Here is a 13930-nt window from a genome sequence, read left to right as displayed (position 1 = left end):
AAATTTTATATATTTCCTGTGAAAGGAAAAACGGACATAGCCAGTGTTTGTTTTCTATTGCTGCCTAACAAATAAGCAAAAACTGAGCAGCTTAAAATAATTCAAATTTATTACCTCACACGGGAGTAGGTTAGCAGTCTAGGAACATTGTAACTAGGTCATCTGCTTAGAGTCTTACAAGAATGAAATCAAGATTGTGGCTTTCTCTATTCTCATCTGGAAATTCTGGGAAGAATCTGTTTCCAAGCTTGTTCATGTCGTTGGCAAAATTCAGGTCCTTGTGGTTGTACAACTGAGGTTCCCATTTTTAAAAAATAGGTTTTTATTGATTTCAGATAGAGGAAGGGGGAGGGAGAGATAGAAACATCAATGGTGTGAGAGAATCATCAATTGACTGCCTCCTGCATACCCCTTACTGGGGTGAGACCCTGCAACCCAGGCATGTGTCCTGACTGAGAATCGAATTGTGACCTCCTGGTTCATGGGTTGACACTCAACCACTGAGCAACACTGGCCAATTGAGGTTCCCATTTTCTTGCTGGTTCTTGGCTGGGAGTAACTATCCTCTCCGTCTTTGAAGTCAGCTACAAAGAATCTCTCTTGTGTCAAAAACCTCTCATGCCTCCATTTTTTCTCTTCAGTTAGAGCCCAGTCCCTTCTTGGAATTCACCTGATTAAGTCAGGCCAACCCCAGATAATCTCCCTATTTTAAAATCAGCTGGTTTGGTATTTTAATTATATCTGCAAAATCCCTTAATGGCAGCATCTGGATTATTGCTTGCATTGCTGGGAGAATGTGAATGTACTAGTATATCTGGAGCCAGGATCTTCGAGGTCATAATTCCTCATCACAGAATGCTTAGAGTTCTGTTTTGGTGGCATAACGCAAATTAAAAATGCACACACTGGCCCAGTCCACATGGCTCAGTGGTTGAGCATTGACCTATGAACCAGGAGGTCACAGTTAGATTCCAGGTCAGAGCACATGCCCAGGTCTCGATCCCCAGTGTGCGGTGTGCACTTGGCAGCTGATCGATGATTCTCGCTCATAATTGATGTTTTAATCTCTTCTTCTCCCTTCCTCTCTGAAATCAACAAAAATATATATTTTTAAAAATGTACACACTCTATGAAACAGCAAGTCTACTTCTATATTTTAAAAAAACCAGAAGTTATCACATGTGTGCATCACAAAACATTTTTAAATGAAGTGTATTGCAACATAGCTTGAAATACAAAATAATTTGGTAAGAACCCAATTATCCATTGATATACACATATTGTGGCATCTATATATATAAAAGCCTAAGCAACTGAATGACCAGTTGCCATGATGCGTACTGACCACCAGGGGGCAGATGCTCAACACAGGAGCTACCCCTTGGTGGTCCGTGTGCTCCCACAGCAGGAATGTTGCTCAGCTGACTGACCCGGCCCAGTGGCCCACCAGCCAGGCAGCAGCCACTCACTCCCTCAGTAGTCCTGCAGGTCCAATCTCTGGAGAACGGGCCAGCCATCAAACAATCCTGACAGTGCTGCTGGCCTCTTGTAAGCCGGCTTCCAGCACTGTGTCCGCTTCCCCTCCCTATACACTCCACAAGGAAGAAACAATACAAAAGCAGCCGCCAGGTGGCTTCTAACAACCAGCTTGAATGTCAGTAGGAAGGGGATCCCAAGCTGTAAGGGTGTCCCACTGCCTTCCCGGAGGGCCGATCATGTCCTGGCCCTACCCCTAACCTCCTTGGGGCCCCACTGTGCATGAATTTGTGCACCGGGCCTCTAGTATTACTATAATAGATGATACACAGTAGTTAGAATAAACTAAACAGATACATACACACATATTAGAAGGTCTCAAGCACTTAATGTTGAGTGAAAAAAGAGGAAACTGCTAAATAAATTCGGTATATAACTTATATAAATTATGTAAGGCACACAAAATTACTAAAAAATCATTCTGTATGGTACTATAGATGAAAATATGCATATATATGGACTGACTCTAGATATAGCTCTACATCTTATTACCTCTTATGACCTTGGACAAAATATTTACTCCTCTGTAGAATGGTCATCTGTATAATGTAGGTTGCTATAAGGGTGTAATGAGCAAATCTTTGGAAAGTGTTAATAACTGTCTGGCACATACTAAGTACTTAAGTATTTGTCAAATAAACATAAATACGTAACAGTATAAAACTTGAACTGGACATATATTTCCTGAAATGTTATAGTGAGTCTTTACCTCTGGGTAGGCAAGAAGGGATTTTTTTTAACGTTTTTCTATTACAGTTTACATTCAATATTATTTTGTTATAGTTTCAGGCATACAGCATAGTGGTTATACAATCATATACTTTACAAAGTGTTCCCCCTGATATTTCAAGTACCCACCTGGCACCATAGCATATGTACTTATTAAAATATTATTGACTATATCCCCTATGCTGTACTTTACATCCTCATGACTATTTTGTAACTATCAATCGGTACTTCTTAATCTCTTCACCTTTTTCACCCAGACCCACACCCTCCACCCCTCTGGCAACTATAAGTTTGTTCTGAGAAGGGAATTTGTAACTTCTGCTTCATCCATTAATTTATTTCAGTTCATTCTAGATGGTAGAGACATGAGGTTACTTTTTTACATTATATCTGCATTGTTATTTTAAAATTGAAAGTCAAGATCCACATTTAAAATTACCACTATAAAAAAATTGATCCTTAAAAATGAGATTATACTATATGAGCTTTAATAGTCTTTATAGATCTACACAATTTTATCATTAATTAATCCTACTCTAGGCCATATATTATGTAGGTGCATGTTAATAATAGGAGGTGAGCAAATTATTATATGTATTTACCAATTATTTTTCTCTATATGAAGTGACCTTAGGAGAAGCTTAATGGATAGTATAGATTCCGAAAGCAAGTTACTTTCCCCACCTGATTTCCCATAAGTACTGCTTAATGCAGAGTATACACTTTATACCTTGATGTTTGGCATTTACAAAGCCAGAACTAATTGCTGTTATCTGAACAGCACTCCAAATACTGACATAAAATGAAGGCTTGATTATTACATAGCTTCCAAGTTTAGAGATTTTTTCTTGAAGTTTGAGATTTTTAAAATGCTTATTCTTAAAGAAAGGTAGTGCCATTAATCAATATTCAGCCCAGCAAATTGGAAAAAATACAACAACAATAACAGATGCTGTGGGTAACTGCAGTGCTCTGCCATTAGTTTGACTTGTGTTTTTCATTTTGAGACTGGGTGAGTAACCCACTGAGAGTTATAAAGTAAAACAAAGAAGATTCAAGATTTTAATAAGATGTTACCTTGAGCTCCTTACATTGAAGATAGTTTATCTCTGTCTGGATGCAGGTGTTTATATATGTGAACACTCACACAAAGATAGAGACCCCAATAAACAGGTATAATAATAAAATCCCTTTTCAGGTGAAGATGAAATACTAGCTACTACTTATATAGCTGTGACACAAGGATCTCTATTCTATTGAGATCTTGAAGGTCAAATATATGTCTCTATCTAACGTGCCTTCTCAGCAGAAGGTTATGATCCTGTTATGGTGTCTCTGCTCTTTTGCTTATGGAAATTGCCTTTTACAAATAGATTAATTTAATTTGTGATCTCAGTATTTTATCTTATTCTATAGAGAATATTTGTTTTGTTTTCTGGAGCAATATTATTATATTCTCAGGTTACCACATTCAAAGCACCTAGATGAGTTAAGTGAGGGGGGATTATTACTGTTATTCTATTGGTGATTTTGTCCACATTAGTCTAAATCACTGATTTGAATGATTCTTTCTCAATGAATTGACTCATCTATTTATAGCTACATCAACCAGCTATCTACACTAATAAAAGACAAAGATGCTAATTGACCGCACCTTTGCTATGCCCAAGCCACGCCCACCAGCCAGAGTGACTATATGCAAATTAACCCAACCAAGATGGCAGCCAGCAGCCACGGAGCTGGAGCAAGCAGGAGGTTGCCCCAGCGATGGAGGAAGCCAAGCTTCCTGCCTGCCCTGGCCGGCTATGGCCTCCGCAAAAGGCAACAAAGTTTCAATTATAGAAGCTAAATAAATCCCAGATACCTGCTTCCAGCCAGCCTCCACTGGGAGCTTGGGTGGCTGGGGGCTATGGCCAGCCTGCAAACAGCCATCAGCCCCTCACCATGCTGGCCAGGCACCCCAGCGGGGACCCCCACCCTGAAGGGGGTGTGACCAGCCTGGAAACGGCCCTCAGCCCCTCACCCAGGCTGGCTAGGCACCCCAGCGGGACCCCCACCCTGATCCTGAACACACTTCAGGGCAAACCATCTGGCCCCCACCCATGCACCAGGCCTCTATCCTATATAAAATAAGGGTAATATGCAAAATGACCCTAACATCAGAGCTACTGGGAATCACTGGTCACTATGACACACACTGACCACCAGGGGGCAGACGCTCAATGCAGGAGCTGCCCGCTGGTGGTCAGTGTGCTCCCACAGGGGGAGCTCTGCTCAGCCACAAGCCAGGCTGACGGCTGCCAGTACAGCAGTGATGGTAGGAGCCTCTCCCGCCTCCTCAGCAGCTCTAAGGATGTCTGACTGCAGCAAGGCCTGCTCCCCGCTGGCAAGTGGACATCCCCCGAGGGCTCCCGAGCTGCTAGAGGGATGTCTGACTGCCAGCTTAGGCCTAATACCCCAGGGAGCAGTCCGAAGCCAGCAGGTAGTAATTACCCGAGGGGTCCCAGACTGTGAGAGGGCACAGGCCAGGCTGAGGGACCCTCCCGAGTGCACAAATTTTTGTGCACCGGGCCTCTAGTTATGATATATGTCAATATTATGGCTAAGTATTAAATAAAACCTAGTGAAAAGCAAGATAAATGAGCAAATTTAGTTATTACATCTTGTTTTGCTTTATATTTCCAATGCTAAATATTTATGATATTTAGTTGAAGACTCATGCATTGATTATCACCCTTTGTAAGTGAGATTGCCTAGATTTCAGAAGTGTTCTTTATAACAATAGGGAGGATATGTGCAATATGTTCCCATGTATTAATAGTGCTCAACTCATACTATTGAGAATAAAAGAAGACTTCATGAATTGTTTCTTCCTTCTCAGTAGCTATAGACTCAATATACCTTTTTAAAGTTCTGAGTGATTATTTTTCTCCTTTCTCCCTATAAATAATACAGCAAAGCCTCATTTTTGTCAGAGGTTAGATTAATATAATGTAGGTCTTGCCTTATAAGAGATGGGAATGAGTTTGTGTTATAGCAATGATTGAGAATACACCTTGGAGCTAAAACTCACCTCCCCCTATACTTATAGTTGTGAATGTGGAACTAGAGAAGATTAATGGACAGTTAGGTGTCCAAAAAAAACTAAAACTATGTTCATATAATCAACAGAAATGTTTTGAGAAAAAAAATGAGTATGCAAATAATTGGAAGTCAACAGTGTTACAGGTTCTTCAAATTAGCTTCTGGCTATGAATTTTATATATAATAATTATTACTATATATTACTATACCATTACACACACACATGTATCAGGAAAGGTTAAAGAACAACATGGCCCTAACTGGTTTGGCTCAGTGGGTAGAGCGTCGACCTGCGGACTGAAGGGTCCCAGGTTTGATTCTGGTCAAGGGCATGTACCTTGGTTGCAGGCACATCCCCAGTAGGGAGTGTGCAGGAGGCAGCTGATCAATGTTTCTCTCTCATCAATGTTTCTAACTCTCTATCCCTCTCCATCTCCCTTCCTCTCTGTAAAAAGCAAATAAAATATATATTTTTTAAAAAAGAACAACATGAATTCTTGAAATTGGTAAGGTTCTGGGTCATATCTTCTTCTTGTTCTGCATGTGAATCAGTAACATTTAGGTCGTGATTCTGCAGACACTGTAAGGTAGTGCTTATGTAATTCTCACACTATTTGTCCAACACTGAGGGGTTGTAGGAGATGAGAAGAAGGAAATAGAAAACCACAATCCTTTCAGGTGTTTGTGAGACAAAGGGTTTCATGCTTAGTTTTGAGACACACTGAATTCTTTATCCCTTCTTGGAGATAATGCAGTTGGTCACTATTGCAATTGTTCTGGCAAAAGGCCTTCATAGACTTCCATATTACATAGAAATGAATTTCTCTCACCTTTAGCTTATTTTAGCTTCTTGCTGCATGGAGCACTATCAATCATTGCCTTTTTCTCCTCACCACTCCAACTAGGCCTTTAAAATATATCTTCATTGTTTTTCCCCCCTTCTGTTTGCTAAATAAATGTATGTTAATATAGACTGTTCAAACATTACATAAAATTTAAAATATGGAGAGTCCTCTATTGTACTATCTCTTAAAGACACATAGTTAATCCTTTTGTATATATTCTTATATATACAATATGCTTCTTCCTCTCATCTTTCTCCTTCTATTGTTAAACAAAAAATAGAATTACAATATGTCTCTAGATTGCAATTTGCTTATTTCACCTAACATGATCAAGGTGAAATATTGATCCATATTGGTACATGAAGAACCAGCTCCAAAATTTCAAAATTAGTATTCCATTATTTGGATAAGGGCCATGCACCTCTATGGACAGTCCTCCAACTATGCTTGCCACTTTAGAAATCAATTCCTGCTCTTGATGTATATCAAAGCATAGCTTGGGAACTTTGGGGGGGATTCTCTATGAAGACTGGCTCCCATCAAAATGGCAGCATTCTTTTAGTTGTATCTTAGGCTTGTGGTGACTCTGCTCAACTTTATTTATTAAAGTGATCCTATCTATTTTCTTTTTTTCTTATGTCTCCTTAGTAAAACACAGCACTATTAATTGCCTATTACATCCTATGGAGAACTTCAATGTTCAGTCATAGCATTAAGATCTCTTGGCTTTAGTTCCACAAGCTCTCTTTGAATGACCTATAAATACTATTTTCTGTTTTTGAGAACATTATCAAAGTATCTGATCTGATAATGGACTCTTTCTTATTTATAACATGGAGTTATTCAATGTAAATATTCATTACTGTCACTTCTATAAGATCCTTAGAAGGAGGTGTCTATCATTTTGAACCAGAAGCTCTACTGATTTTTAAAACTGGTTAGTTTTGCATATATAGCATGGTCATATAACACATAAACATAAAAAGATGAGTTTGCAGATTGCCTTTAATCTTGGTTATTGCAGTAACCTATTGATTGCCTCATTCTCTGTTTTTCCCCACTGAAGTCTAAAGTATATTATCAACACAGCATCCAGATTTCCTTTGAACGCATAAATCCCCTGTTCAGAACACTCCCTTGTTTTTTAACTAATCCAGAGTAAAGTCCGGGATTCTTGTCATTTCTTGCATATCTCAGCATGCTGTTGTCACCCATGACCTCTGACTCCACTCCTTCCTTTACATACTCAGCTCCCTAGAATGCCTATCTCCTATTCTATTTTGGAATAGAATCAATAGGCCAGAAATAAACCCACATATATATGTTTAATTAATTTATGATAAAGGAGCCAAGAATATACAATGGGGAAAGGACAGTCTCTTCAATAAATGGCTTAGGGAAAACTTGACAGCCATATGCAAAAAATAACAATTTAAAAAGGGTTAATGAGACTTCATCAAACTAAAAGGCTTCTGCACAACAAACCATCCTCAAAAAATAAATGCTGGGCTATAGAATGGGACAAAATATTTGCAAATCATATATCTGGTAAAGGTTTAATATCCAAAATACATAGAGAACTCATACAACTCAATGGCAAAAAAAAATCCTATTAAAAATACACAGAGCAAAAAATATATATATAAGAGCCTAAGCGACCGTTATGATGGAACAACCGGAACGACCAGTCACTATAATATGCACTAACCACCATGGGGCAAACACTCAATGCAGGAACTGCCCCCAGCCTGCAAGCCCCGATCACCGATGGGGCCTGCTGGCCAACCTCCTGGCCCCTCCCCGTGACTGGCAGGCCCTGATCACCCAATCAGGGCTGGGCCCTGGGCTTGGATGGAGAACCGGGGGTGGGTGGTGGCAGATGCAGGTGGTGAGGGAAAGAGGAGGGGGAGAGGTTGGGAGGGGGGAAGTGGGGAGGCGGGGAACAGCAGGGTGGAGTGCAGGGACTGTGAGGGAAAGAGGAGGTGGGGAGTCGGGGAACCTGATTGGCCCTGATTGCCAGCTAGGCCTAGGGACCCCACCTGTACACAAATTCCGTGCATTGGGCCTCTAGTAGTCAATAAGCAGTATAAATTGGTAGATACAGAATAGTCACAGAGTTATAGATTACAGCATAGGGAGTATAGCCAACAATATTGAGCTAGGAGGGCACTTAAAGCAGTGAGAGGACCACTCTGTTAAGTACATGATTTTCTAACCACTTTACTGTACATAAGAAACTAACACAGAATAATATTGAATGTAAACTGTAATTGAAAAAGAATAACAATTAAAGGAGGAAATTCCATGAAACAATAGCGACTTTGGGGGAAAAGTCTAGCCTCATAGGTCAAATTATTTTATTAACTTAATTATTTGAATTTAGAAACTGTGTTGAAAAGGATTGCTTTGATTTAATATGTAAACCTAGCATTCTACAATTTTTTTAAAATAAAGATTTCTGTAAGTTGTAGAAATATGAAATTTAAAAATATAAACTGTCTTGGGGCTGAGTTTGTATTTTGGTCCACCATTGAACCCCAATGCTGAGCAAAGTGCTGTTATATGGTATTTGCTTAAGTCTAGCCTCATAGGTCAAATTATTTTATTAACTTAATTATTTGAATTTAGAAACTGTGTTGAAAAGGATTGCTTTGATTTAATATGTAAACCTAGCATTCTACAATTTTTTTAAAATAAAGATTTCTGTAAGTTGTAGAAATATGAAATTTAAAAATATAAACTGTCTTGGGGCTGAGTTTGTATTTTGGTCCACCATTGAACCCCAATGCTGAGCAAAGTGCTGTTATATGGTATTTGCTTAATCAGTCAGTAAATGTACTCTCTAGTGGGTGAGCAGATAAATAAACATACTATGACAATAAAATATGCAATTTCCTGTCAATACCAAAACAAAACCGTGGTCTATATATACAAATGAAATATTATTCAGCCATAAAAAGAAGGAAATTCTGCCATTTGCAATAATATGAATGGACCTGAGGGCATTATGCTAAGTGACATAAGTCAAAAAGAGAAACATAAATACCATTAGGCTTCACTTATATGTGGAATCTAAAGAAAACATCCCTCATAGATACAGAGAAAAGATTGGGGCGGGGGGTTGTGAAATGGGTGAAGTGGGTCAAAAGGTACAAACTTCCAGCATGGTACAAACTTGCATTTTTGAAAGTTGCTAAGAGACTAAACTTTAAAAGTTCACATCACAAGAAAAGAATCTGTAACTCTGTATGGTGATGGTTGTTAACTAAACTTACTGTGGTGATCATTTCGCAAAATATACACATATCAAATCATTATGCTCTACACTTGAAACTAATATGATGTTGTATGTCAATTATATCTCAGAAAAAATAATAAAATTTTATCTCCTCTGGAATTCTTATTCCCTATTCTCTTTTCGCATTGGCAACCATCTGACATACTATACATTTACTAGTTTATATGTTTATTATCTCTTTCCTTCTCAAGGGACCACAAGCCTTATTAGGGCGTAGCTTGCTTGTTTTGTTATCATAGTATCTCCAGCTCCTGTATATGTACATAACAATGCCAGGCATATGGTAAGCATTCAAGAAATATTTGCTGAATGAGTAAATAAATGAAAATAGAAAAGTATTGATTCTTCATGTATTATTTCAAAACTGGATGTCTTACTAAATTGTTTCATTGTTTCCTAACATATTTTTCAGCTGGCTTTTTTTGGATTCTTTCAGAACTGCTTTCTAATTTCTAATATTTATACCTTTTATTTTGCTACAATTTCTACTTGCTATATCTAGAATTTTCATAATATTAAATATTGGTGGTGATTTTTAGAATCGTTTTGTTCCTTACTTTCATAGTAATTCCTCTAATGTTGTACAATTAAAGTAGATTCTGGTTCAGGTGTGAAACACAACACAACACAGACACCCCCCCCCCCCACACACACACACATACTCACCACATGAATAATATATTTCCTCCAACTTACTAAGGATTTTATCAAAACTGTAGTAGGGTTTTACTAAATTATTTATTGGAATTTATTTATTTATATAAAAATACTTTTACTGATTTATAGAGAGAAACATTGATGTCAGAGCGAAACATCAATCAGCTGTATCCTGGGCATGTGCCCTGAACAGGAATTGAACAGGCAACTTTTTCATGTACGGGATGATGCCCAACCAACTGAGCCACATTGGCCAGGGCTGGAATTTATTAACATGAACATGTGTCTTATCATTTGACCTGTTAATATGATACATTGCAATAATAGACTTCTCAATAGTGAGCACTGTGCATTCAAGGAACTGGCTTTGCTTTGGTATAGTTTCCTTTTATTACTGATGGGTTACAGTGTTCTAACAGTGTAAGTTTCATTTTTCTATATATGTCAAATTGATCTCTTAATTTTCTGCAATTTTTGTCATGAAAATTATGCTGGCCTCATTAAAGAGTGAACTTTACTCTTTTTGCTCTGAAGTAGCTCAAAATTAAAGATTTCTTGACAATGTGAAATAATTTGTGAGACCATGAGGCGCAACATGCCTATTATTTGTTTATAATTATATGTGTATGTAATTTTCTTGGAGGAAAGGGAAGATTTTAAAACACTCACAATTTTCTAGGGTTAATGATCTATTCTGATTTCTTATTTCTTCCTGGAAAAAGTTTAGTTAGTTGTATCTTTTCAGTTGGCATTTTTTGGTATAAATTCCACAAAATAATTTAATAATTTTTTCAATCAGATTTTACATTTGCCTGCCTAATAAATCTATGCCTGTGATGATTTCTTCTTTCTCTTTTCTAATTCTTTGTATTTGTGCTTTTTTGATTGTGGTGCATTTCCTTTGTGCTTTGGTAGTCTGGGAAAATTGGCAGAGAACAGCACCTGTGGCATTGAGGCGGGAACTCAAACATGGGCCAGGAGCAGCTGGTGGTGAGGTGATCCTTCACCTCTGTGCAGCTGCTGGCAGTACCAGTGCCAGCTGACTGTTGAGAATGCTGGAGACATCTCAGACCAGCAAGCTAAGTGGTCCAGAAATCACTGTGAAATCCTGCTTTGTGGCTAAGGTCCGATTTCTGGTTCTCCAAGAAGGTACCAGCATTTGGCCAATGAAAAAGCTTAATTAGTTGACTGATGCAAGGCCCTAGGTAAATATTTAGGGGGGCGGGTATATTTGGGTGAAAAACAGTCTTTGGAACTAGGGTGGAGACTCAAAATTCATCGTAATTTTAGTATTAAAATTTTGTCTGAGGCTGATGAGGTCACAGAATTTGGGTAAAATAAGCCTCTTCTATTTTGTATCCATCCCCCCCCCCTTTTTTCATACCACTCACTTTCCCAGCATTCTGGGATATACAGCCAATTCTTCACTGGGCATGTTCTCCTGATATCACATAGGTACCTCAAATTCAACATGTGCTCAGTCGAGTTGATCACCCTCCACATGTATCCTCTATGCCTATGTTCCCTGTATTCATTTGCTGCTGCTATTCATTAAGATTCAAGCCAGAGCCTTAAAATCTACTTAAACTCTTTGGCTTTCTTCACCCTTCACATGAAATACCAATTACTGTTTGCATATTTTACTTTTTCCTCATTTTAAAAATTTCATCCCTCTCCACACTTACCTCAGATATTCTACCTAATTCAGGCTCTCATCTTCTTCTTGGATTTTGTTCACTGACATTTGATGCATTGAATATAAGGGAATCTGGGGTGCAATAAACCAGGAAAGCCTATTAGGTATAGCTAAGTATCTAAGGAATGCAGTCCTTTGTAATCTATCTCCAGATATGTAAGCCTGAACTGTATGTTTGTGGCTTGACAGTATTTTTATTGCTTACCCTTATTTCCTCATATTCTTGATCTTTGTTTCAGATCCTTCTTGGTACTCTGACCACGAATCTAATTGATAGGACCTCTTTGGAGGGTAATTTGGCAATGGCTATTAAATAAAAAATTGACCCAGCAAATCCATTTCTAGGAATTTATCTTACAGATATACTTACACATGTGCGCAAAGATGTATTCACCTAAGTAATCACTGAGGAATAGTTTATATTAACAAAATAATAACCAATATAAATGCTTATCAAGTGCGTAATGAATAAAGTATGTTTCAACAATACAGGGGACTACTATACAATTAATATGAATTAAGTAGATATGTATAAGAAACAATCTCTAAGATTTTGTGATAAAAAGGCACAGATATGTGCAGCATGTGCTATCATTTGTTTACCAATTGCACACACACAAATATCTAAATAGACAAACACACTAATGTACTGCTTGTAATGTATGGGCAGAAGATCAGAAATCCCAGGGTTTCAAACTTACTTTTCACTGTACAGCTTTTATAAAGTATGATTGTCTTGGTCATGTGCACGTATTACCTAATTTAAATTAAAATAGAAAAACAAAACAAAATAAAGAGCAAGTGGGAAGTTTTGATGGTTGTAGTTTAAAATATTTGAAATATCTGCATTAAAAGTGGTGTATATTTTTGCCTTTCCTCACATGGGAAGTCAGATATACAGTATATGTGAATAGGTAGTTATAAGGACAACATGCACATCTGTGTAAATAAAAATGTTTGGTAAATCATCTTAAAAACACAAATGACACTTAACTCTCCTAACTTATAGCAAGTACATTTAGATGTTATGTATTCAAGGTGTTAATCTTTTAACCCATGTTAATAGCATAAGTTTGCTTTTCAAAAACAAATGTACAAAGTAATGTATGCATAGCTGATGTTTCAGCTTCAGTTTCTCTCCTGGAAGATTTTGACTTTAATATATTCCTAGAAGGACAATTAAGATATAATAAAATGTATAATTAACCATTCAAAAACTTTAGTGAAGCACTTAATTGCTAAAATGATGAACGTTTATTTTTTCTGCAATACATCACAAATTCATTTGAGATAAAAGCATTATTCATGTATACAATAAAAAAAACTATCAGAAACAACTACATTGAGTACAACAGCTGGCCTTTCTCCATAAATGGCTGTCTGGATAATGTTACCTGAATTTTAAAGATATGTTAACCCCAAAAAGAACCTCTCTGATTGTCCTGCCACATATAGCTCAGTTTTGATTAGCTCTGAAAATCTGTAACATAAATGCTTCTCAAGAAATCAGGCCATAATATAGCAGCTTTAAACAAGAAGAATGAGAGCCTAGGGGTAGTGATGCTAAATTTACATTGAATAATCAAAACTGCAATTAATAGGATGAACACCATCGTAAGATTTCTTAACTAAGAGAACATATTTTTTAAAGTATTTTATGCACCAACAATATACAAAGAGCAAATACTGAGTTTCAAACATCTAAATGAAACACCCCCCAAATGGTGGCAATCTAGAACTTGAAAAGCATTTTCTAATTGGAGCAGGGCTATAAACCTGCCCTGTTATATTATGGGTTGTTTCTCAGACCAGCCCAAAAGACACTTTGTAGCACAGTTTCCTGAAATAACATACATCAGAAATGTGACCTGAACATACTATTGAAATACTGGTAAAAACTAAAGCACTGAATTGCAATAGGAACCAAGACTGTACAGCCCAGAGAAATAGCATATGTGAATCACTCAAAGAGAGAACACAATTAATGGCTAACTAAAATTCTTTGCAAAAAAGATGGTGGTGTGAAGAAAAATGAGAGGGGACTAGAGGGAAAATCTGGGCACTTGGAGAACACAGAGGCCACCC

The 13930-nt window shown here is 37.6% G+C and overlaps 1 non-coding gene across 1 annotated transcript; it reads right to left on the bottom strand.

Annotated features, from left to right (window-relative positions):
- Positions 1 to 6826: 6826 nt before the first annotated feature.
- Positions 6827 to 6952, bottom strand: LOC111827257. Its single transcript, XR_002830762.1, has one exon. It is a non-coding gene; the product is annotated as a small nucleolar RNA SNORA25 (small nucleolar RNA).
- Between the last annotated feature and the right edge of the window lie 6978 nt (positions 6953 to 13930).

The sequence above is a fragment of the Myotis lucifugus genome, unplaced genomic scaffold, assembly GCF_000147115.1.
Source record: "Myotis lucifugus unplaced genomic scaffold, Myoluc2.0 scaffold_2, whole genome shotgun sequence".
Lineage (NCBI taxonomy): Eukaryota > Metazoa > Chordata > Mammalia > Chiroptera > Vespertilionidae > Myotis > Myotis lucifugus.
This window is presented reverse-complemented; position numbering and strand designations above follow the sequence as displayed.